At 44.0% G+C, this 26,800-nt stretch overlaps 1 protein-coding gene across 3 annotated transcripts in view; it reads right to left on the reverse strand.

The window, feature by feature from the left end:
- Window positions 1–1,107: 1,107 nt before the first annotated feature.
- The window catches only part of LOC140738061 (uncharacterized), a 44,344-nt gene continuing 18,651 nt past the window's right edge, over window positions 1,108–26,800 (reverse strand). Inside the window, exons 3-5 of one of the 3 annotated variants that reach the window (XR_012101299.1) lie at window positions 10,821–11,010; window positions 5,796–8,043; window positions 1,108–3,191 (exon numbers count right to left, since the gene is read on the reverse strand). The gene's annotated coding sequence lies outside the window, so the exon portion shown is untranslated. Of the gene's footprint in view, window positions 3,192–5,584; window positions 8,044–10,820; window positions 11,016–26,800 lie in introns of all 3 variants that reach the window. The other 2 variants (XR_012101297.1, XR_012101298.1) reach the window with 2 other exon arrangements.

Below are 26,800 nucleotides of genomic sequence, written 5' to 3' on the forward strand. Positions count from 1 at the left end.
ACGTGTTTTATACTCCCAATTATTTTGCTCAGATCTATTATTTAATTCTTCGGCCGTTTTTCTCCAATTGGACATTAAAACCTTCCATTTTTGTCCGGCACTGCGTTTCCAAATTGCTTCCTCTGCCTTCAGACATTTGTCTAATTCCCAGGTCCCACCCGAAGGCTAAATTTCACCACCCAATTTCTTATTCGGGCATGCCGATAACCTTCGATAATCATTTTCTCTGTCAGGGTCATCTCTGCATATTTTAAATAATGGCATGTTATTCCCAGACTTATCCAATGTTTGCCCCATGCTTCCCAATCGAGTGGGTCAGCCGCCTCCTTTTCTCACATCCACTTCAGGGTCCTGACCTTCGCGTGGAGATTTTCCCTCTTAACAACCGGTCTAAGGCTGGATGCTGAGACAGGCAAATTATCATAAGCGTACCCCCAAAGCGTATTTACAACATCCGGATAGACTGCAGGAGAGAACCACTTCCCATGTGTTTGGCCAAACTTCAGTTCTGTCCCGTGCTAGACAATTTACCCCGCCAATTAAGGTGCTCACCAGCTTCAAATGTAATAGGTTACTGCTATTAACCCACTGCCCAATTCGTGGCGACGCACCCAAAGAAAAATGTAATAGATCACTGTTGATGATCCGCTGCCCAATTCTTCAGCACGCACAGACTTTAATTCACACAATACCTCACAACCTTAAACACTCACAATATCTCGTCGGGTCCTCTGTTACCCTGATACCTCATGAACTTTAATATTCACAATACCTCGCCGGGTCCTCTGTTACCCCGAATCTACTGACCTGTGGTACTCGGGCGATCCTCAACTCAGGTTTCGGAAGCAGTCTGTCAGAGGTTACCCGCCAGACGAATGGGTCGTCAAGGTGGACAGTTAATGAGAGAGATCAAGGTAAGTTTTACCTTGTCGGTCCATCCACCTTAGGTCACGGCCACCGAGGCGACCACTAACGCCGTCTCTCGGGAATACCTCGTCTTGGACTCCTGGCTGGCTCGCCAAATTGTCAAAGGCGGATTGACCCGATGCAATAGCGCAAAGTACCACGAATTCAATAAAACCATAAAACAAGCGATACTTCGTCAAACTTCACTTTTTATTCATAGCATCTTATGGGGGAAGTTACAGACTGATCTCCCAAAGAGACAGTCCGAACACTGCCCTGCCCCCGAACACAATTCCACACAATTTATAACATTGATCATTACAGGAAATATTATAATTATGCGAGTCAATACAGTTTTAGAATAGTTTCGATCACATGCTAAGATACAATTAGATGTAAAATCATTATTGGTCAGTTATAATTATTTCTGCCAAGACTAGCATGGATAAAACCCAAGTTCCTCATATTGGCACCTCCCCCTGACACTTCCCCCTTCTCTCGAACGTTCTCTCCCATATTTAGTTATGCCTTGAGATGCCCCTTCAATCATACTATACCCATATTTAGTTATGCTCAGCACTTTTAGAAAACAATGCCTAGTGTGTCACCTGTTGCCGGGTAGAGTTTCTTTCTGACTGTTCAATAACGTAAGGTACCTATAAGACAATTGATCATAAGCTAATCATACTCCTTTGTTCATTCTCCCATTTACCTATCCCTCTACCTGAGTTTACCTTTCCCTTCATCAGTGGAAGAAGCTGTCCCGGAGCCTGTTGGTCCCGGCTTTTATGCTGCAGTACTCTTTGCTGAATGTTCCAAGCTGGAACAGTTTGTGGTTGGAGTGAATCGGGTCCCCAATGATCCTTCGGACCCTTTTTACACTCCTTTGTAAATGTCCTGAATCATGGGAAGTTCACAACTACAGATGTGCTGAGCTGTCTGTACCACTCTCTGCAAAGTCTGTGATTGAGGAAAGCACAGATCCCATACCAGGCAGTGATGCAGGCAGTCAGGATGTTCTCAATTGTGACCCTGTAGAAAGTTCTTAGGGTTTGGGGCCCCATTTCAAACTTCTTCAACCGTCTGAAGTGAGAGAGGCACTGTTGTGCTTTTTTCATAACACAGCCAGTACGTACAGACCATGTGAGATCCTTGGTGATGTGTATGTCGATTAACATAAAGCTGTTCACCCTCTCAACCCCAGATCCAATGGTCTAAATAGGGGTTAGACTGTCTCCATTCCTCCTGTAGTCCATAATCAGCTCGTTTGTTTTTGTGACAATGAGGAAGAGTTTGTTTTCTTGACACCAAACAATTTTTTTTAAGACCTCAGGGCACGAAATTGTGATATTGTAGCCATTACTTGGACTTGTTTGCACCCAACAATCTGAGGAATTTGGAGGAACAAATTAGTACAGAGATCACAGACTACGCCAATGCTTGATATAGTAAGTAATTTTAAATTTCAATAGATTGACTGTGACTCCCATATGTAAAAGGACTAGATGGGGTAGAGTTTGTCAAATGTGTCCTTAACAAGCACGTAGAATTCCCAATGTAGAAGTGTGCAATAAGCTATTAGAAAATAATCCAGGGCTAGTGACAGAATATTAGTGTATGGGAACACTAATATTGGAATTGGAATGGGAATCTAGTGATCATAATGCCATGAGATTCCAAGTTAACATGGAAAAAGAGAGGACTGAACCATGGGTTGAGATTCTAAATTGGAGAGAAAGGTTAATTTTGAAAGGATCTGACAAGTGTGGTTTGCGACAGGCTGTTTTCTGGCAAAGGAGTACTTGATAAGTGGGAGACCTTCAGAAGCGAAATTTTGAGGGTGTCTAGTTTGTATGTTCCTGCCAAAATAAAAGTTGAAAGGTAACTAGTAGAGGGAACATTGGTTTTCAAGAGATATCAAGGCCCCGGATATTTTGTTCCTCTCAATGCCTTAGACTGCTGGGTGGTACAAAGACACATTAATGACTACAATATCATTCTTCCACACCCTGAGCTCATCTGACAGTTTTTTCGTTATCTTCCGTTGCTTTCTAAAAGCTTCCTAATAGTTTTTGCTCTTTTATTTGCCCTCTCTTTGTTTTTTTTTATGCTGGCTTAAGCTTCTCTTTTCAGCCATGGTTGTGTCTTCCTGTCTTTCCAATGCTTCCACTTCTTTGGGATGTATCGATCATTCAGCTCCTGAATTGCTCCAAGAAACTCCAGTCATTGCTGCTCCATTGTCACTCCTACCAGTTTCCCTTTCCAATCCAGTTTGGCCAGCTTCTCTGTCATAGAAACATGGAGAAGGTCAGTACAGAAACATGCCCACTCTGGATGATCAGAATGGCTATCTATACGAGGAGATAACATAGATGAGGGAGATATTATTATTATTATTATTATTATTATCTGCATATACTCAGAAGATGGACACAGAGTCTATAGAAGCAAAGCAAAGCAGCATCGACTTCATGGACCCTGTATAGATTACAGAGGTGGAGGTGTTTGCTGTCTTAAGACAAATTAGCGTGGATAAATCCCCAGGGCCTGACAAGTTGTTCCCTGGGATCCTGTGGAAGACAAGTGCAGAAATTGTCGGGGGCCTAAGCACAGATGTTTAAATCACCCTCAGTGACAGGTGAGGTACTGAATGATAGGAGGACAGCCAATGTTGTTCCGCTGTTTAAGAAAGTCTCTAAACATAAACTGGGAAATTATACATCAGTAGTGGGAAAGTTACTGGAATATGTGTGCGGGAATCGGGTATATAAGTATTTGGATAGCTGTGGACTGATCAAGGATAGGCAGCATGGCTTTGTGCATCGTAGGTCATGTCTAACCAATTTCTTGAGGAAGTTATCAGGAAAATGGATAAAGGCAAGTCAGTGGATGTTGTCTACATGTACCATAGCAAGACACCTGACAAAGTCTCAAGAAGTTTCAAGAAGGTTGGTCAAGAAGGTTCAGTCATTCAGTATTCAAGATCAATTGTAAATTGGATGAGACACTGTCTTTGGGAGAAGCCAGAGTGTGGTAGCAGATGGTTGCCTCTCCAACCGGAGGCCTGTGGCTAGTGGTGGGCCATAGGGATCAGTACTGAATCTGTAGTTGTTTGTCATCTATATCAGTAATCTGGTTGATAACATGGTTTGCTGGATCAGCAAATTTGTGGATGACACCAAGACTGGGGGTATAGTGGAAAGCGAGGAAGATTATCATGGATTGCAGTGAGATCTGGACCAGCTGGAGAAATAGAAAATGGAACTTAATGCAGACAAGTGCAAGGTATTGCACTTTGGTAGGACCCAGGTCTTACACAGTGAATGGTAGGACACTGAGGAGTGCTGTAGAAGAAAGGTCTATAATTCACTGAAAGTGGTGTCACAGGTAGATAGGGACAGAAAGATTTTGGCACATTGGCCTTCATGAACCAATGTACTGAGTACAGTAAATGGATGTTATGTTGACTTTGTACAAGACTTTGTGAGGCCTAATTTGGAGTATTGTGTGCAGTTTTGGTTACCAACCTACAGGAAGATGTAAAAGAGGTTGAAAGAGTTCAGGGAAAATTTGCAAGTATGTTGCCAGGTCTGGAGGACTTGGGTTATAAAGAAAGATTGAACAGGTCTGGGCTTTATTCCTTGGAATGTAAAAAATTGAGGGGAGATTTGATGGAAATGTAACAAAATTATGAGGGGTATGGATGAGTAAATGCAAGCTGGCTTTTTCCACTGAGATTGGGTGGCACTACAACCAGAGGACATGGGTTAAGGGTAAAAGATGAAATGTTAAGTGGAAAATGAGGGGAAACGTCTTCACAGAGATGATCATCCAGGTTTGGAATGAGCAACCAGCGCAAGTGGTGCATGCGAGCTCGATTGCAACATGTTGGAGTTTTGTATAGGTACCTGGATTGTAGGGGTACGGGAGTATAAAATTTAAATAGTTCAGCACAAACTAGATGGGCCAAAGGATCTGTTTCTGTGTTGTACTTTTCTATGACTCTCTGACAAGAAAATGAACTAATTTCATTCCTTTTAACAGCTGTGTGGACTAACCATTCATCTGGGCAGGAAATGTGTACATGGCTTTAAAACTGTGGAACTTTAAATTAACAGTATATAAAAGAAAATCCCAGCTGCACATCAACAAAGGCTATTTGCATGAGAGTGTTTCAGTTACTGTGGAGCCAGACACCCATCCAGCTCAGTGGAATCAGGGAATAATGCCAATGGAGAGAATCAGACTGAGCCAGGACACAGATTGAAGATGGCAGAAATGCCCCATTCGTATAGAGAGCATCAGAGAGTTTGATGGTCATTCCAGATACCAGCACTGTGCCCAGTTAGAAGATGATTTCTCTCTCCATCTTCAGTTGAACCTCTTAACAGTGTGATGTCAGATCACACCTTGACAACTAAAGTGATCTCATCTGAAATGTTGTCCTTCATCCATTGATGGATCTTATAAATCTTTTTTTCAGGTTAAAATGACAAGGAATTTATCTACAGGAATCTTGAACACAACACGCCAGTTTTGCTGTCTCTGTCCATGTATGTAAGAAATGGAGCAAGGGATTCATTCAACCATCCTTCCTGCTCAGAAGGTGGGGAAGGATTTACTCGATCATCTGACTGACTGGCATGCCTGTCAGTTTACACAGGGGAGAGCCATTCACCTTTTCAGACTGTGGGGATTCAAGGTCATCTCATGAAGGTACATCAGCAAGTTCACGCTGGGACAATGCCATTCACTGTTCTATGGGTGAGAGGGGATTCAGTCGGTCTTCCCACCGGTGGACACACCAGTCAGTTCACACTGGGCAGAGGCTGGTCATCTGCTGAATTTGTGGGGAAAGATTCACTAAGTCATCTGACCGAATGGCTCACCAGCGAGTCCATACCAGGGAACGGCCACTCAGACTGTGGGAAGGGATTCACTCAGTCATCCCAACTGAAGTAACATCAGCGAGTTCACACTGGGGAGATGCCATGCCATTCTTCTGCTCGGACTGTGGGAAGGGATTCAGATTCAGATTCAGTTCATTGTCATTTATAAACCACAAATACAATGCAGGTAAAAAATGAGACAACATTCTCCGGAATGATATCATGAAAAAGCACAAAACAGACCACACAAGAAAAACCACATAACGTTTGGTAATCCCCAATCCAGATTCCGGAGAGGCTGCTGCGTATTGATATCGCACTACCGTCTTAGCAAGGAACTACAAACCCATCAGACAAAACTAAAGCTACAAGACCACATAGTTACATATAGTTATAGTTAACATATAGTTTCAACAGTGCAAAGCAATACCGTAATCTGATAAAGAGCAGTGCATGGCACGGTTGCTCACTTGCTCATCTCATCTACAAAGACACCAGCGAGTTCACACTGGGGTGAAGGCATTCACCTGCTCAGATTGTGGGAAGGGATTCACTCGGTCATCTGACCTAATAGCACACCAGCGAGTTCACACCAGGGAGCGGCCATTCATCTGCTTGGACTGTGGGAAGGGATTCACTTGCTTATGTAATCTGAAGGTACACCAGAAAGTTCACACTGGGGAGAGGCCATTCACCTGTTCAGTCTGTGGGAAGGGATTCACTCAGGTATCAACCCTTCAAGGACACCAGCGAGTTCACACTGGGGAGAGGCCATTCACCTGCTCGGACTGTGGGAAGGGATTCACTTTGCCATCATACCTACGGAGACACCAGTCAGTTCACACTGGGTAGTGGCGGTTCACCTGCTCAGACTGTGGGAAGGGATTCACTCGATCATCTGACCTGCAAATGTACTTGCACACCAGTCAATTCACCCTGGGGAGAAGTCGTTCACCTGCTCAGACTCTGGGAAGGGATTTAATCAGTCATCCCGACTGAAGGTACATCAGCGAGTTTACACTGGAAAGAGACTGTTCACCTGCTCGGACTGTGGGAAGGGATTCACACAGTCAGCTAGCCTACAAGCACACCAGTCAGTTCACACTGGGGAGAGGCCATTTACCTGCTCGGACTGTGGGAAGACATTCTCTCAGCCAAATCAAGCAAATGTGCATCATTGAGTTCAGACTGGGGAGAGGCTGTTCACCTGCTCTGAATGTGGGAAGCAATTCACTCAGTCATCTAAACTTATATAACTCTCACTTCGGCTAGCAGCTTAATCTAGGGGGTGATTGCCCCCCCCCAGCCTGGCCAAACTTAAGAAATCTCATTTTGGTGGATACTGCGCAATGTTTCACCTGTTAAAAATCAATACCCCGAAATAACAGATGGTACACAATATGTGATTAAACGATTGAGCTTCATAATTTTTACTTTAACTGCAGAGTGATTAAAGAAAAAAAAAGAAAAAGGGCCCACTCTCTCCATTCATGCCTTCTCATCTCTCCCCAGCAAACGACCACAAAAATCTCTCTTCCAGACTCGCAAAATTCTCTTCCATTTCTCTCATTGGATAGCCCCGCACTCCAAAACCTCGTTGTCTCTGTTTGTAACCTAAACATTGCTGCTACAGAGAAACCATTACCTCAGCAGTGAAACATTACAGAGAGGCCATTACATTAGCAGTGAAACCTTACAGCGTGTTACACTTATGACACACTACCGGGTTCACACTGGGGAGAAAGTTTCCATAAGCTGCATGCTGGATATTTGTCCATCACTGTTGCTGAATGCAATTTCGAGACTGACTGTCAGTGCTGCACTCTGCAATTATTGCTGCTGCTCATCACACCCAGTTCTGCAGCCTGTTCACTGGGCATGGAAGGAGTTTCTGCTGCTGCATATTTACCATTTATGGGACTGGAGTTTAATCTTCTGGTTTTGAGACAAATAAATCATTGCTATCTTAAACTCTGTCTCCGGTACTTAGTGAATTTGTAACACAACTAGTATACAGTAGACTGAGTAGAGACTCAACTTTGGCCGGCTGGACCCTGCCAGTGATTCTGTTCCACAACAGTCCTTTTAAATCCTCCCCTGTTTTTCATCTTTTGCTCTCCCTGTGGTGATGGGTTCCAAACAGTCACCACTCTGTGGGTGGAGGTTTCCCTTGAATTTTCTGCAGACTGAAGAAGTAGAGCTGACTGCAGTTCTGTTTGAGATGTTCTTTATCCCTCTAATCTCTGGGCTGAGGAAGAATGACATTGGTAGTTAACCTCCTTAATCACGACTAATTTCCACATTATGAGTTATTTTCCCGGCTTCTAACAGGTTGTTAGAAAACACCACTGTCTTCTAAGGACTGAAGGCAGAATGGGAAGCTATCAGTTGGATGTTCAATGAAGCAGAGTCAGAAACCAGAGACAGGTCTGCACAGGACAGTGTTTGGGGCTCCGGATGATGGTCAGGGTAAGAACGTATGATGAAGAGAAGGGAGTCAGCAGCAGGGTGTGACAACGAATGACAGAGTAGTAACATTTGGAAGCTGATTGACAGTGAAAATAATTCGGTTGTCTGACTGATGTCACAAACAATAACTGTGGTGAGGTGCTCCACTGGTCGAGGAATGTGTGTGCTGGGAATGGTTTTATCGATCAAGGGAGTTGTTACTGCTTGTTTATGCTGTAATATTATATCCGGATGGTTATTATGGATTGTCCTATCTGAAATAATGTATTGATTATCATATAATTTGTAAGATTTTGACTCTAAAACTGGATCAGGCTTGAATTTATGGTGCCTTTATGAAGTAATAGGGGACATTCATGAGGTTTTATTTTAAAGCAAGATTTTGGTGAATGATATTTGCCACTTGATTGTACTTGCATAAGTAATCAGATTGAGTTAAACTGCTGCAGGATCCTGAAATGTGTTGGATTGTGTCTGGTTTCTCTTGGCATTTTCTGCATTTACTGCCTTGTTTGTTTGTATTTCTTTTTTTTTTCTTATGTCAACCACATTATCTTGTATTTCTGCAAGGAACCCCACTGTTTCTGGGAAGATGCTTCCCTGTCACCATCTCGTCTGCTCAGATCATTGAGAGTCTCCCATGGAGGGTCATACTCATTCCACTGGTTAATGTTTTTTTTTCCCATTGTGATGATACATATACACACATGGAGTGCTGAATCCTGTTCATTTTTGATTGAACTATATACTTAGAAGTTTTATCTGACTGTTGTGTGATTTTTTTTCATGTGTGTTATTTCTCTTCGTCATTCTGTCCAAGGCACTGTTAATCTAAGTGGGATTGAGTATAAATAGTATTTTCTAAAGTTTTCTAAATCTCTTATTTATCTTTGTAAATTTTACTGATTGAAATTGGACCAACATATTGTTATATAAAAAAGGTCAATGTCGGTATTGATGAAAGTTTTTATTGCCTTTGTTGTATTTGTTAACTATTGAGCTCTGTTTGGCAGGTTTATTTTTAAGCCTTGAACTAAATTTTGTCAAAGGGTTTTTCTACTTCGCACTACATTCTAATTTGTTTGCTTGTTGATATTCCAGATACATGGGTATCCAGAGTCCCAATGAAGGATCTTGGCCTGAAATGTTGATTCCCATCCATAGATGCTGCCTGACATGCTGAGCTCCTCCAGCACTCTGTGTGTAGTTCTCTAGATTTCTAGCATCTGCAGGTCCTCTTGTTTCCCAGATACTTATATGTTTCTTGAAAGAATAAGCCAAGAACATGCTGGTAGTGGGGTAGTGTGGCTCTGGTGCTAAAATATTAAATAAAATCATTAGAAAGAGGTGGCATAGTGTTGGAAGCTGTGGAATTTGTGGGTGGAATTAAGGAACAGCAAATGTAAAAAAAAATCCCTTATGGGAATTGTATAGAGACGTAAAAACAGTAATAAGTACAGTATGTGGTCCACAAATTACAATGGGAGTTAGAAAATGCGTGCCAAGAGGGCAATGTTACAATAGTCATGAGGGATTGTCATGCAGGTGATTAGGAAAATTAGGATGGTGTTGGTCTGAAGAGGAAAAATTCCTAGAATGCCTACAAGATGCTTTTATAGAGCAGCTCGTGATTGAGCCCACTTGGGGATCAGCTATTCTGGATTGGGTGTTGTAATGAATTAATTAGGTCACTTAAGTGCAAGGAACCCTTAGTGGTGTATAATATGATCAAATTCACCCTGACATTAGAGAAAGAGAAGCTGAAGACAGATGTGGAATAAAGAGAATCAGAGATGCATGAGAGAAAAATTAGTCAGAATTGATTTGAAAAGAACACATGCAAGGATGAACACAGAGCAGCAATTCTGGAATTTCTGGAAGCAATTCAGAAGGCACAGGACATATACATCACAAAGAGCAAGTAGTATTCTAAAGGTAAGGTGACAAAACCGTGGCTGATAAGAGAAATCAAAGACAACATAAAAACCAAAGTCAGGGCACAGAGCAAAAATTACTAGGAAGTTAAAGGATTGGGAAGCTTTTAAAAACCAATAGAATGCAACTAAGATAATTAAGAAGGAAAAGATGGAATACATAGGTGATCTAGCCAGTAACTTTAAAGAGGATACCAAATTTTTCTTCAGGTACGTAAATATGGTGTAAAAGAGAGGTGAAAGTACATATCAGACCACTGAGAAATGGCACTGGAGAGGTAGTAATGAGGTGGGGGTGCAAGGTGATGGCACATGAACTGAATAAGTATTGTATATCACTCTTATCTGTGGAAGACACTGGCAGGAATATGGAATTCCCAGATGTCAGTGGTCAGAATGTGTAAAGTTACGTTACTTGGGAGAGGGTTCTTGGGATGCAGATATGGTCTGAAGGTAAATAGGTCATCTGGACCAGATGGTGTACACCCCGGAGATCTGAAAGGGGTGGCTGATGAGATGTGAAGGCATTAGCAATGATCTTTCAAGAATTGTTAAGGAAATTATATCCTAAGAAATTTTTTCCTTCACTACTCCCCCTCTCCCAGTTTCACCCATCACTTACCACTTCTTCCACCACTTTCACCCCCACAGTTCTTCCCCTGACATCTCATTTTTTCTCGCAGTCTTGATGAAGGGTCTCGGCCTGAAACGTCGACTGTTTACTATTTTCCATATATGCTGCCTGGCCTCCTAGATTCCTCGAGCATTTTGTGTATGTGTTGCCTGGATTTCCAGCATCTACAGATTTTCTCCTGTTCTTGATAAACACAAAAATGGGGTCATATAATATAGCAAGAAAATGGGATGGGATGTTAGAGGATTGGAAAGATTTTACATAACCAACAGGAGACAACTAAAAAAGAAACACACACACAGGAGACACAAGATGAAAAATTAAGGTAAGTGAGCCAATAATATAAAGTATCAAAAGTTGTTCAGATATATAAAGAGTAAAAGAGAGGCAAGAGTTGATATTGTACCACTGGAAGATGATGCTGGTGAGTTAGTAACAGAGGAAAGAGGAAATAGTGGCCAAACGTAATAGGTATTTTGTGTCAATCTTCACTGTGTAAGACACTAGCAGTATAAGACCATAAGACATAAGAGCAGAATTAGGCCATTCAGCCCCATCGAGTCTGCTCCACCGTTCTATCATGGCTAATCCCGGTTCTCACTCAACCCCATGCACCTGCCTCCTCGGCATATCCTGACTGATCAGCAAACTATTTCCTTCTGCCTTAAATGTACCTACAGACATGGACCCCACCACCATCTGTGTCAGAGAATTCCACAGATTTACTGCTCTCTGACTAAATAACATCCTCCTTAACTACACTGAAAGGTTGCTCCTCAGTTTTGAGGCTGTGCCCTCTGTTATGGCTATCCCCACCATACGAAAAGTCCTCTCCTTATCCAACCTATCTAGACCTTTCCACATTCGGTGGTTTTCATTGAGATTTAACATCACCCACCTGCATTTATTAAACATAGGTCAGTGCAAGAGTACAGGCCCAAGGCTGGGAAATGCTCCTCATATGTTAACCCCTTTATTCCTGGAATAGTCTTCTTGAACATCCTCTGGACTCTCTCCAATGACAACACACCTTTCCTGAGATATGCGTCCAAAATATTCTAAGTGCGGCCTAAGTAGTGTCTTATAAAGTATCAGCATTATCTCCTTGTTTATATATTTTACTTCATTTTAAATAAATGCCAGCATTGCATTTGTCTTCTTTACCACAGACTCAACCTGTAAATTAACCTTCTGGGAGTCTTGCCCGAGGACTCATATTTCCTTCTGCAGTTCTGTTATTGGAACTTTCTCCCCAATCAGATAATAGTTCACTATTGTTCCTTTTACCAAAATGCATTATCGCACATTTCCCAGTATTGTATTCCACCCGCCACTTTTTTGCCCGTTCTTCAAATTTGTCTGTGTCCTGCTGCACTCGCATTTCTTCCTCAGTACTAGCAACGCCTCCACCTATCTTTGAATCATCCGCAAACCTTGCCACAAAGCCACAAATTCGATTGTCAAAATCGTTGACAAATAATGTGAGAAGTAGCGGACTGAATACTGACCCCTGAAGACCACTAGTCCTGCTAGCCAACCAGAAAAGGTCCCTTTTATTCCCACTCACTGCCTCTTGACCATCATAGACTTCTTCTATCCATGCCAGTATTTCTTCTGATTTTTATCCTGTTAAGCAGTCTCATGTGTGACACCTTATCAGATGCTTCCTGAAAGTCGAAGTAAATGATATCCACTGCCTCTTGTTTGTCCATCCTGCTTATTACTTCCTCGAAGAACTCTAACAGATTTGTCAGGCAAGATTTCCCTGTACAGAAGGTATGCTGGCTTTGACTTATTTTATAATTAGTCTCCTAGTACCCCAAAATAGACTGTTCTAATAGATTCCAAAGCTTTCCCATCCACTGAGGTTAGGTTAACTGGACTATAATTTGCTTTCTTTTGCCTTCCTCCCTTCTCAAAGAGTGGATTAAAATTTGCAATTTTCCTGTCCTCCGGGACCATACCAGAATCAAGTGATTCTTGACAGGTCATGACCAATGCATCTGTTATCTCTTCAGCAACTTCTCTCAGGACTCTGGGATGTAGTCAATTTTGTCCAGGTGACTTATCCACTTTAAGAACCTGAGTTTGCCTCAAACGTTTTCCTTAGTAATTTTTAACTAAAAAGACAATACGGGGAGAAAAAATGAGGTACGAACACAAGCTAGCCAGGAATATAAAGGAAGATAGCAAAAGCTTTTTTAGGTATGTGAAGAGAAAGAAGATAGTTAAGAACAATGTTGGGCCCTTGAAGAATGAATTGGGTGAAATTGTTATGGGAAACAGAGAAATGGCAGAAGAATTTAATGAGTACTTTAGATCTGTTTTCACTAAGGAAGACACAAGCAATCTCCCAGATGTATGGATGGGCCAAGGACATAGGGTAACAGAGGAAATGAAACAGATTGACATTCGGAAGGAAACGGTGATGAGAAGACTGATGGGATTGAAGGCTGACAAATCCCCAGGTCCAGATGGTCTGCACCCTAGGGTACTAAAGGAGGTGGCCCTGGAAATAGCGGATGCATTGGTAATCATTTTCCAATGTTCCTTAGATTCAGGATCAGTTCCTGAGGATTGGAGAATGGCTAATGTTATCCCACTTTTTAAGAAAGGAGGGAGGGAGAAAACAGAGAATTATCGACCTGTCAGCCTGACATCGGTGGTGGGAAAGATGCTAGAGTCCATTATTAAGGATGAAATAGTGGCATATCTAGATAGCATATCTAGGATTGGGCCGAGCCAGCATGGATTTACCAAGGGTAAATCATGCTTGACTAATCTGTTGGGAGTTTTTCGAGGATGTAACCAGGAAGTTAGATGGGAGAGATCCAGTGGATGTAGTGTACCTCGATTTTCAGAAGGCATTTGATAAGGTCCCACATAGAAGATTGGTGGCTAAAATCAAAGCTCAGGGAATCAGGGGGAAGGCATTGACATGGATAGAAAACTGGTTGGCAGATAGAAAGCAAAGGGTAGCGGTGAATGGGTGTTTCTCGGAATGGCAGGTGGTGACTAGTGGGGTGCCACAGGGCTCGGTATTGGGACCACAGCTGTTTACCATTTACATTAACGATTTGGATGAAGGCATAGAAGATAACATCAGATTTGCTGATGATACTAAGCTGGGTGGCAGTGTGACATGTGATGAGGATGTTAGGAGAATTCAGGGTGACTTGGATAGGCTGAGTGAATGAGCAGATACTTGGCAGATGATGTTTAATGTGAATAAGTGTGAGGTTATCCACTTTGGGAGTAAGAACAGGAAGGCAGATTATTATCTGAACGGTGTAGAGTTGGGTAAGGGAGAAATACAAAGAGATCTCAGAGTCCTTGTTCATCAGTCACTGAAGGTGAATGAGCAAGTGCAGCAGGCAGTGAAGAAGGCTAATGGAATATTGGCCTTCATTACAAAGGGAATTGAGTACAAGAGCAAGGAAATCCTCTTGCATTTGTACAGAGCCCTTGTGAGACCACACCTGGAGTATTGTGTACAGTTTTGGTCTCCAGGGTTAAGGAAGGACATCCTGGCTGCAGAGGAAGTGCAGCGTAGATTCACGAGGTTAATTCCTGGGATGTCTGGACTGTCTTACGCAGAGAGGTTAGAGAGACTGGGCTTGTACACGCTAGAATTAAGGAGATTGAGAGGGGATCTGATTGAAACATATAAGATTATTAAGGGATTGGACAAGATAGAAGCAGGAAATATGTTCCAGATGCTGGGAGAGTCCAGTACCAGAGGGCATGGTTTGAGAATAAGGGGTAGGTCATTTAGGACAGAGTTAAGGAAAAACTTCTTCTCCCAGACAGTTGTGGGGGTCTGGAATGCACTGCCTCGGAAAGCAGTGGAGGCCAATTCTCTGGATGCTTTCAAGAAGGAGCTAGATAGGTATCTTATGGATAGGGGAATCAAGGGATATGGGGACAAGGCAGGAACTGGGTATTGATAGGAATTGATCAGCCATGATCTCAAAATGGCGGTGCAGGCTCGACGGGCCGAGTGGTCTACTTCTGCACCTATTGTCTATTGTCTATTGTCAATGGCACTCACTCCTGCTCCCTGACACTCACGGATCTCTAGCACACTGTTGGTGTCTTCCACACAGAATACGGATGCAAAGTACCTATCAAGTTCATCTACCATCTCTTCCCCATTTCTACCCCATAAGCATAATTTTCCAGTGGTCTATTATCAACTCTCACTTCTCTTTCACATTTTTATAATGGTTCATATTATTGTCTAGTTTGCTCTCATATTTCAGCTTTCCACTTCATATAGCTTTTTTTTAGTTGTCTGTTTCGGATTTTAAAAGCTACCCAATTATCTAACTTCCTACACACTTTTGCTACCTTATACGCACTTTCTTTGGCTTTTATATAGTCCTTAACTTCCTTTGTCAGCCACGGTACATAGCCCCGCTGTTTGAGAACTACTTCTGCGGGACATATCTATCCTGTACATTATGAACTATTGTCAGAAACGTCAGCCATTTATGCTCTGGTGTCATGCCCACCAGAATCCTTCTCCAGTCCACCTGGGGAAATTCCTCTCTCATGCCTCTGTAATTCTCTTTATTCCATTGTGACACTACCCATGTGACCTATGCTTCTCCCTCACAAATTGCAGAAGGAATTCAATCGTATTATGGTCACTGCCTTCTAACGATTCTTTTGCATTAACGTCCCTAATAAGATCTGGGTTATTACACAACACCCAATCTAAGATAGCAGTTCCCCGAGTAGGTTCAACCATCAGCTGCTCTAAAAAGGTATTTCGTAAGCATTCAATACATTCCCTCTCTTGCCATCTGATGCAAATCTGACTTTCCCAATTCTCCTGCAGATTGGAGTCACCCACTACAATTGTGTCATTAAATTTATTAACAACACACACAAAATGCTGATGGAATACAGCAGGCCAGACAGCATCTTATGAGGCTATCAGACAGGAAATTGGAAGCTTAAATTGGAAACAGGTGTTCTCAATGAAAAGTACCGAAGAAATCTGGCAAATGTTCAGGGGACATTTGTGTAGAGTTCTGCATAGGTACATTCCAATGAGACAGGGAAGTTATGGTAGGGTACAGGAACCGTGGTGTACAAAGGCTGTAATAAATCTTGTCCAGAAGCAAAGAAAACCTTACAAAGGGTTCGGAGAGCTAGGTAAAGTTAGAGATCTAGAAGATTATAAGGCTAATAGAAGCATAAGAAGGAAATTAGGAGAGCTAGAAGGGGCCATGAGAAGGCCTTGGTGGGCAGCATTAAAGAAACCCCCAAGGCATTCTATAAATATGTGAAGAGCAAGAGGATAAGATGTGTAAGAATAGGGCCTATCAAGGGTGACTGTGGGAAAGTGTGTATGGAACTGGAGGAAATAGCAGAGGTACTTAATGAATGCTTTACTTCAGTATTCACTGTGGAAAAGGATCTTGGTGATTGTAGTGATAGCTTGCAGCAGACTGAAAAGTTTGAGCATGTAGATATTAAGAAAGGGGACGTGTTGGAGCTTTTGGAAAGCATGAAGTTGGATAGGTCACTGGGACCAGATTACATGTATCCCAGGCTACTGTGGGAGGCAAGGGAGGAGATTGCTGAGCCTCTGGCAATGATTTTTGCATCATCAATGGGGACAGGAGAAGTTTGGAAGGATTGTACGGTTGTGGATATTGTTCCTTTATTCAAGAAAGGAAGTAGAGATAACCCAGGAAATTATAGACCAGTGAGTCTTACCTCAGTGTGTCAGGAATGGGGGCAGGATTGGACCCAAATGCAGGACGCAGACACTGAAGTATTAGGGGTAGGACAGGATGGGGATGCCATGGCATGCAAGGGGTAAGGCAGGTGGGGCTTGATCCCGGAGTTCGGACGAGGCAGGAGGATCCCAGAGTTCGTGGCAGGCAGGAGGATCCTAGTGTTCAGGCAGGGCAGAAGGATCCCCATTGTTCAGGCAGGACAGGAGGATTCCTCATGATTCCAGAGTTCATGGCAAACAGGAGGATCCCAGAGTTCGTGGCAGACAGGAGGATTCCTCATGGCAGGGCCGCCACCCAGGTGGAAACATGGAGGCCTGGACAAGGCGCGGACACCTGGGCAGCTGCGGGGCACAACCCATGGGAAACGAGGGGAGGAAAGGGTAGGAGTCCTTAGGGCCCCGGGCAGGGCTGCCTCCCAGGCAGAGAAACAGAGGCCTGGGCAAGAAGCGAACACCTGGGCAGGTGCGGGGCACAACCCTTAAGGAGCAATAGGTGGAAAGGGCAGAACCCCCGCTGGGCAGTGGCAGTCCTGCCGGACCTCCCCGACGGAGGCAATGGGTAGGAAAAGGCAGAACCCCCTCTGGGCAGTGGCAGTCCGGCCAGACCTGCCCGACGGAGGCAAGGGATCAAAAGGAAGCTGGGTCCAGGGTGAGCAGCAGGACTACAGTGATACACCGGGTACATTGGTAAAGGCAACCGACAGCGCGGGCAAGGCGAATAACGTGGAACAGCGGGACCAGCGCACAGGAGAGAAGCAGGGGAACAAGACCAACTGGAATAGAGCATATACAGAACAGGCCGGCAACCAGGGCAGAACAGGATACAGAGCAGGGCGGCAACCAGGGTAGAACCAGATCCAGAGCGGGCGAAACAGGTACAGACAGGATTCAGAGCCGGCAGCCCAGGTACAGAGCTGGTTAAACCGGCTTCGGAGCAGGATGACCCCACAACTAGGCTCAGTCCCCGAGCCCCTTATAAACACCTGCCCCCTAATAGGCAACAGGTGTACCTCCTTAAGCCAAGATGATCCAATGGCTCCGTGTGACAAGAGGGATGGCTGCAAGGCCCGGAGTCCGGAGTAAGCAGACCGGAGCAAGACCCAGAAGGCGGGCTCCGGACCGGACCCCAACCCAGTGATTGGTAAATTGATGGAGAAGATCCTGAGAGGCAGGACTTACGAACATTTGGAGAGGTATAGTATGATTAGGAATAGTCAGCATGGCTTTGTTAAGGGCAGTTCATGCCTCACGAGCCTAATTGAGTTTTTTTGAAGAGGTAACAAAAGAAATTGATGAGGGTAGGGCAGTAGACGTGGTCTACATGGATTTTAGCAAGGCATTTGTCAAGGTCCATCACGAGAGATTCATCCAGAAAGTCATGAGGCATATTTAGTGGAACCTTGGCTGTTTGGGTAAAAAATTGGCTTAAAGGAAGAAAGCAGAGGTAGTTGTGGAAGGAATGTATTCTGCCTGGAGATCGGTGACTAGTGGAGTGCCACAAGGATCTGTTCTGGGACCCCTGCTATTTGTGATTTTTATAAAAGACCTGGATGTAGAGGCGGCAGGATGGGTGAGTAAGTTCGCAGATGACATGAAGATTAGAACATAGAACAAAGAATAGTACAGCACATTACAGGTCCTTCGGCCCACAATGTTGTGCTGGCCCTCAAACCCTGCCTCACATATAACCCCCACCGTAAATTCCTCCATATACCTGTCTTAAACTTCACTAGTGTATCTGCCTCCACCACTGACTCAGGCAGTGCATTCCACACACCAACCACTCTCTGAGTGAAAAACCTTTCTCTAATATCCTTCTTGAACTTCCCTCCCCTTACCTTAAAGCCATGTCCTCTTGTACTGAGCAGTGGTGCCCTGGGGAAGAGGCGCTGGCTATCCACTCTATCTATTCCTCTTAATATCTTGTACACCTCTATCATGTCTCCTCTCATCCTCCTTCTCTCCAAAGAGTAAAGCCCTAGCTCCCTTAATCTCTGATCATAATCCATACTCTCTAAATCAGGCAGCATCCTGGTAAATCTCCTCTGTACCCTTTCCAATGCTTCCACATCCTTCCTATAGTGAGGCGACCAGAACTGGACACAGTATTCCAAGTATGGCCTAACCAGAGTTTTATAGAGTTGCATCATTACGTCGAGTCTCTTAAACTCTATACCTTGAAAGCTAACACCCCATAAGCTTTCTTAACTACCCTATCTACCTGTGAGGCAACTTTCAGGGATTTGTGGACATGTACCCCCAGATCCCTCTGCTCCTCCACACTACTAAGTATCCTGCCATTTACTTTGTAATCTGCCTTGGAGTTTGTCCTTCCGAAGTGTAGCACCTCAAACATCTCCGGGTTGAACTCCATCTGCCACTTCTCAGCCCACTTTCTGCATCCTATCAATGTCTCTCTGCAATCTTCGTCAATCCTCTACGCTATCTACAACACCACTAACCTTGGTGTCATTATAGACAATAGACAATAGGTGCAGAAGTAGACCATTTGGCCCTTCGAGCCATTTGGCCATTCTGAGATCATGGCTGATCATCTACTATCAATACCCGGTTCCTGCCTTGTCCCCATATCCCTTGATTCCCCTATCCATAAGATACCTATCTAGTTTCTTCTTGAAAGCATCCAGAGAATTGGCCTCCACTGCCTTCCGAGGCAATGCATTCCAGACCCCCACAACTCTCTGGGAGAAGAAGTTTTTCCTTAACTCTGTCCTAAATGACCTACCCCTTATTCTCAAACCATGCCCTCTGGTACTGGACTCTCCCAGCATCTGGAACGTATTTCCTGCCTTTATCTTGTCCAATCCCTTAATAATCTTATATGTTGCAAACAGATCCCCTCTCAATCTCCTTAATTCCAGTGTGTGCAATCTCTCTAACCTCTCTGCATAAGACAGTCCGGACATCCAAGGAATTAACCTCGTGAATCCACGCTGCACTTCCTCTACAGCCAGGATGTCCTTCCTTAACCCTGGAAACCAAAACTGTATACAGTACTCCAGGTGTGGTCTCACCAGGACCCTGTACAAATGCAAAAGGATTTCCTTGCTCTTGTACTCAATTCCCTTTGTACTAAAGGCCAACATTCCATTAGCCTTCTTCACTGCCTGCTGCACTTGCTCATTCACCTTCAGTGACTGATGAACAAGGACTCATAGATCTCTTTGTATTTCTCCCTTACCTAACTCTACACCATTCAGATAATAATCTGCCTTCATCGGTGGTGTCATCTGCAAACTTGCCAACCCACCCTTCTACCCCCTCATCTAGGTGGTTAATAAAAATCATGAAAAGTAGAGGTCCCAGAACAGATCCTTGTGGGACACCACTAGTCACAACCCTCCAATCTGAATGTACTCCCTCCACCACGACCCTTTGCCTTCTGCAGGCAAGCCAATTCTGAATCCATCTGACCAAACTCCCCTAGATCCCATGCCTTCTGACTTTCTGAATAAGCCTACCTTGTGGAACCTTGTCAAATGCCTTGCTAAAATCCATGTAGATCACATCCACTGCACTACCCTCATCTATATGCCTGGTCAACTCCTCAAAGAACTCTATCAGGCTTGTTAGACATGATCTGCCCTTCAGAAAGCCATATTGACTGTCCCTGATCAGACCATGATTCTCTAAATGTCCATAGATCCTATCTCTAAGAATGTTTTCCAACAGCTTTCCCACCACAGATGTAAGGCTCACTGGTCTATAATTACCCAGACTACCCTACTACCTTTTTTGAACAAGGAGACAACATTCGCCTCCCTTCAATCCTCTGGTACCATTCCCGTGGACAACGAGGACATAAAGATCCTGGCAAGAGGCTCAGCAATCTCTTCCCTCGCCTTATGGAGCAGCCTGGGGAATATTCCGTCAGGCCCCAGAGACATATCCATCCTAATGTATTTTAACAACTCCAACACCTCCTCTCCCTTAATATCAACATGCTCCAGAACATCAACCTCACTCATATTGTCCTCACCATCAAGTTCCCTCTCATTGCTGAATACCGAAGAGAAGTATTCATTGAGGACCTCACTCACTTCCACAGCCTCCAGGCACGTCTTCCCACTTTTATCTCTAATTGGTCCTACCTTCGCTCCTGTCATCCTTTTGTTCTTCACATAATTGAAGAATGCCTTGGGGTTTTCCTTTACCCTACTCACCAAGGCCTTCTCATGCCCCCTTCTTGCTCTTCTCAGCCCCTTCTTAATCTCCTTTCTTGCTACCCTATATTCCTCAATAGACCCATCTGATCCTTGCTTCCTAAACCTCAAGTATGCTGCCTTCTTCCACCTGACTAGATTTTCCACCTCATCTGTCACCCATGGTTCCATCACCCTACCATTCTTATCTTCCTCACCGGGACAAATTTATCCCTAACATCCTGCAAGAGATCCTTAAACATTGACACATGTCCATAGTACATTTCCCTGTAAAAAACATCATCCCAATTCAAGATACCCAACTCCAAGATTGGAGGAGTTGTGGATGGAGCTGCAGGTTGTCGAAGGTTACAAGAGGATATAGACAGGATGCAGAGTTAGGCAGAAAAATGACAAATGGAGTTCAATCCGGATAAGTGTGAGGTGATGCATTTTGGAAGGACAAACCAGAGGGCTGAGTATAAGGTTAATGGTCGGTTACTTAAGTGTGTGGATAAACAAAGGGACTTTGGGGTTCAAATCCATACACCCTTCAAGGTCACTGCACAGGTTGACAAGGAGGTGAAGAAGGCCTATGGGATGCTAGGTTTCATTAGGGGGATTGAGTTCAGGAGTAGAGAAGTCATGTTGCAACTCTACACATCTCTGGTGAGAACACACTTAGAGTATTGTGTTCAATTCCGGTCACCTCATTATAGGAAGGATGTGGAAGCTATGGAGAGAGTGCAGAGAAGATTTACCAGGATGGTGCCTGGATTGGAAAACAAGTCTTATGAGGCAGAGTTGGGACTTTATGGGCAGAGTTGTCTAATCAGCAGAGTTGGGACTTTTCTCTTTAGAGCGTAGAAGAATGAGTGGGAACTTGATAGAGGTCTACAAGATTATGAGAGGCATAGATAGGGTGGATAGCCAGTACCTGTTTCCCAGGGCACGAATAGCAAATACCAGAGGGCATATGTACAAAGTTAAGGGAGGGAAGTTTAGGGGAGACTTTTTACACATTGGGTTGTGGGTGCCTGGAATGACTTGCCAGGGTGGGTGGTGGAGGCTAAAACATTAGGGGTATTTAAGAGCCTTTTGGACAGGCACACGGATGAAAGAAAAATAGAGGGTTACAGGGTAGTGTGGGTTTAGTACTTTTTGTAAAGGATTATATGGGTTGGCACAACATCGAGGGCCGAAGGGCCTGTACTGTGCTGTAGTGTTGTATGGTTCTATAGTTCTATAAATGCCAAACATTCAGGAGTATCTGGGGCAGAAGTGAGGATAAATGCTTTCACCAAGGAGAGAAGCTGTTTTGGAAGCTGAAAGGCCTGAAGGTAGATAAGACTCCTGGACCAGAAGGTGAATACCCCAGGGTTCAGAAAGATATAGCTGAAGAGATTGTGAAGGCATTAGAGTCATGAAACTCTACAAAACATGAAAGTGTCATTCGGCCAATCCAGTCCATGCCAAAGCATTAATCTGCCGATTTCCAACAACTTCCACCTGGACCATAGCCCTCCATGTCCCTCTCATCCATTGACCTTAGCAAACTTCTCTTAATGGTTGAAATCATCCCTGCCACTTGCTCTGGCAGCTCATTGCACACTCTCCCCACCTCTGAATGAAGATATTCCCCCTTAGTTTTCTCTTAAAGTAATGAGTAATCATCTATCAAGAATCACTAGATATTGGAACGGTTCTGGCGGACTAGAAAGTTGCAAATGTCACTGCACTCTTTAAGAAGAGAGGGAGGCAGAAGAAAGAAAATTATATGATATTTAGTCTGATCTAAATGGTCAAGAAGATGTTAGAGTGTATTAAGGGTGAGTTTTTTGGGTACTGTAATTGGGGATGCATGATGAAGTAGGCCAAAGTCAGCAGGATTCCTTTAGAGGAAATCGTGTCTGAGAAATCTCTTGGAATACTTTGAAGAAATAACAGGCAGGATAGAAAATGCAGAGGCAGTGGATGCTGTTTGCTTGGATTTTCAGATGATATTTAACAAGGTACCCCATGCAAGGCTTATTGAGAAAGTAAGGAGGTATGGGATCCAAGGGGACATTAATTTGTGGATCAAGAACTGGCTTGCCCACAGAAGGCAAAGAGTGGTTGTAGACAGGTCATAGTCTGCATGGAGGTCAGTGACCAGTGGTGTGCCTCAGGGATCTGTTCTGGGACCCCTATTCTTCATGATTTTTATAAATGACCTGGATGAGGAAATGAAGGGATGGGTTAGTAAATTTACTGGTGAAACAAAGGTTGGGGGTGTTGTGGATAGTGTGGAGGGCTGTCAGAGGTTACAGCCGGATATTGATAGGATGCAAAACTGGCCTGAGAAGTGGCAAATGGAGTTCAACACAGATAAGTGCGAAGTGGTTCATTTTGTTAGGTCAAATATGATGGCAGAATATAGCATTAATGGTAAGACTCTTGGCAGTGTGGAGAATCAGAGAGATCTTGGGGTCTGAGTCCATAGGACACTCAAACCTGCTACATAAGTTGACTCTGTGGTTAAGAAGGCATTGACCTTCCATGGGACTGAGTTTAAGAGCCGAGAGGTAATATTGCAGCTATATAGGACCCTGGTCAGACCACTCGGAGTAATTTGCTAAATTCTGGTCGCTTCACTGCAGGAAGGATGTGGAAGCCATAGAAAGGGTGCAAAGGGGATATACAAGGCTGCTGCCTGGATTGGGGAGCAAACCTTATGAGAATATGTTGAGTGAACTCGACATTTTCTCCTTGGAGTGACAGAGGATAAGAGGTGACCTGATGGAGGTGTATAAGATGATGAGAGGCATTGATCGTGTGGACAGACAGAGGCTATTTCCGAGGGCTAAAATGGCTAACACGAGAGGGCACAGTTTTAAGGTGCTTGGAAGTAGGTACAGAGAGATATCAAGGGTAAGTTTTTTTTATGCAGAGTAGTGAGTGCATGGAATCGGCTGCCAGCGGCGGTGGTTGAGGCAGAAACTATATGGTCTTTTAAGATTCTTCTGGATAGATACTCGGAACTTAGAAAAATAGAGGACTTATAGGGAAGCCTAGGTAGTTCTAGGGTAAGGACATGCTCGACACAGCTTTGTGTGCCGAAGGGCCTGTATTGTGTTGCAGGTTTTCTATGTTTCTAAGGTGCTCCACATGAGGCTGCTTAACAAGATCACAGCTCATGGAATTACAGGAAAGATACTTGTGTGGATCGAAAATTGGCTGACTGACAAGGGAGAAAGAGTCAAAATAATGTGGGCAATTCTGTTTTGCTGTCAATAACTAATGGTGTTCCGTAGGGGTCAGTATTGAGACTGCATCTTTTCATATAAAATCTCAATGATATAGACAACGGAATTGATACTTTGGTGATGAACTTTGCAGTTGATACAAAGATAGGTACGGGACAAGTAGTTTAGAGCAAAGTGGGAGTCTGCAGAAGGACTTTGATAGGTTTGGAGAACAGGCAACAAAGTACAGATGAAATACAGTGTGTGCAAGTGTACGGTCATGTACAATTGGTAGAAGGATTAAGGGCATAGGAAAAAATAAATGGGAGAAAATTCAAAAATCAGAGGTACTTGGGAGTCCTTGAGCAGGAGTCCCTAAAGGTTGCTTGCTGATTGAGTTGATTAAGGATGGCAACTGTAAAGTTAGCATATGAGAGCGAGGATGTGACACTGTAGCTTTATAACTCATTGGTCAGATCACTCTTGGTGTGGTGTGAGCAGTTTCTAAACTCTTATCTGAGAAAAAGATGTGCTCGTGTTGGAGCGGGTCCGGAGAATGATTCCAGGAATGAAAGGGTTAATGTATGAGGAGCGTTGGATGGTTGGATGGCTTTGACCCTGTACTCGCTGGTCTGGAAGAAAGAGAGGGGATCTCATTGAAACCTATTAAATATTGAAAGGCCTCGACAGAGTGGCTATGAAGAAGATGTTTCCTACACTGTGAGAGTCTGGGACCAAAGGCCACTGCCTCAATATTTATGGCATCCACTGAGAGCAGAGATGAGCAGGAATTTCTTTAGTCAGGGAGTGGTAAATCTTTGGAATTCATTGCCATGGACTGAGTAGAGGCCAAGTCATTGAGTGTATTTTAAATGGATGTTCAAAGATTATGGGGAGAAGGCTGGAGAATGGGGTTGAGAGAGATAATCAATTGGACATGAAGGAATGGCGGAGCAGACTCGATTGGCTAAGCAGCCTCTGTCTCATATCTCATGGCTCATGGTCTGAAGAAGAGGCTAGTCAGGTTGCATTAGGGCTAGGGTATTGTTAGGGTATCCGCGCCTGGATTATTGCATTCAGTTTTGGGCGCTCTGCTATAGGAAAGAGGACGTCAAGCTGCAAAGAGTGCAGAGGAGATTTACGAGAATGGTGCCGGTACTCGAGGGACTGAGTTCTGGAGAGAGGTTGGTCAGGTTGGGACTTCACACCTTGAAGTGCAGGAGATTGAGGCTGACCTTGTGCAGGTGTTCCAAACTATGAGTGTACAGAATAGGGAAAGTGCGCAGTTGAGTGAACTCGGCCTTTTCTCCTTGGGGCGACGGAGGATGAGAAGTGACCTGGTAGAGGTGTATAAGATGATTTTTTTTTAGCGTGTCGCACCAGACAAGTCAGCCATTTTTGTCTGGCGACTGGTGTCAGGATTGGTCTCCTTTTGGATTAACCGGGTCACAATATGAACATTCCTGAGTCAACCCTTGTTTTTTCATGAGGTCGAGTGGCTAGCTCGATGCTCAACCCGGCATGGATAGAAAGTGTGCTCTGGGGTAGCCCGACTTGGATTCGAACTTCGCTCCGGAGTCTGGCACTGATGCTATAGCGCCACCAACCGGCCTAAGATGATGAGACGCATTGATCGTGTGGACAGTCAGAGGCTTTTTCCCAGGGCTGAATTGGTTGCCACAAGAGGACACAGGTTTAAGGTTCTGGGGAGTAGGTACAGAGAAGATGTCAGGGGTAAGTTTTTTTACACAGAGAGTGGTGAGCGCGTGGAATGGGCTGCCAGCAACAGTGATGGAGGCGGATACAATAGGGTCTTTTAAGAGACTTTTGGATAGGTACATGGAGCTTAGAAAAATAAAGGGCAATGGGCAACCCTAGTAATTTCTAAAGTAGTGACATGCTCATCACAACTTCGTGGGACGAAAGGCCTGTATTGTGCTGCAGATTTTCTGTCATTTTTCCTTTTCCCCACTTTTGTGGAATCAACAAACAGAGGGCACCACTTTAAGGTGAGAGAGGATTGATATAATAGGCATCCCAGGAAAAAGTTATCAATCCAGTCTCCCTTCTGGTTCATTGTTTAACTAACACGATGAGTGTGCTCTTGGGTTGGACGAGCAACACCTCATATTACATCCAGGTAGTTTACAACCCAATGGCATGAACATCGATACCTTTAACTTCTACCTCCACCTTTTCTTTTCATTAACCCATATGCCCGTCTCCTCCATTCTGTCTCCCCACTTCTCTCTTCTCCACTGTGGATCATTTCCCTCTGGTTCTTCTTTTACTTCCTTTTTTTCCATGGTCCACTCTCCTATCCTATCAGATTCCTTCTATTCAGTCCTTTGCATTTTCCACCTACCACCCCACAGCGTCTCACTTCATCTCCCACCTCCTCCACCCGCTCACCTTCACACTTATCTGGCTTCACCTATCATCTACCAGCTTGGACTCTTTCCACTCCCTGCACCATCTTATTCCAGCTTCTCTCCACTTCCAGTCCTGATGAAGGGTCTCAGCAGGAAATCCATGTTTTGCTTTATCCACCTTTATAGAAGCTACCTGACCTCCTGACTTCCTCCAACATTTTGTGTATGTTACTCTGCATCTCCAGCATCTGCAGAATCTCATCGGGACAGAGGGCAGAATGCAGAGACTACATCGGGTCTCACTTATTTCGAGGAGGCCACACCTGGAAAACTGCAAACAGTATATGACCCCAACAGGCAAGATGTTGAAAAGTTGTCTCATATGGAAGGACAGTTTGCCTGACTTAGGGACAGGTCTGGCACTTCATCGACTTGCAGTTGGTTTCCAGCCTCTACA

Source organism: Hemitrygon akajei, chromosome 13, assembly GCF_048418815.1.
Source record: "Hemitrygon akajei chromosome 13, sHemAka1.3, whole genome shotgun sequence".
Lineage (NCBI taxonomy): Eukaryota > Metazoa > Chordata > Chondrichthyes > Myliobatiformes > Dasyatidae > Hemitrygon > Hemitrygon akajei.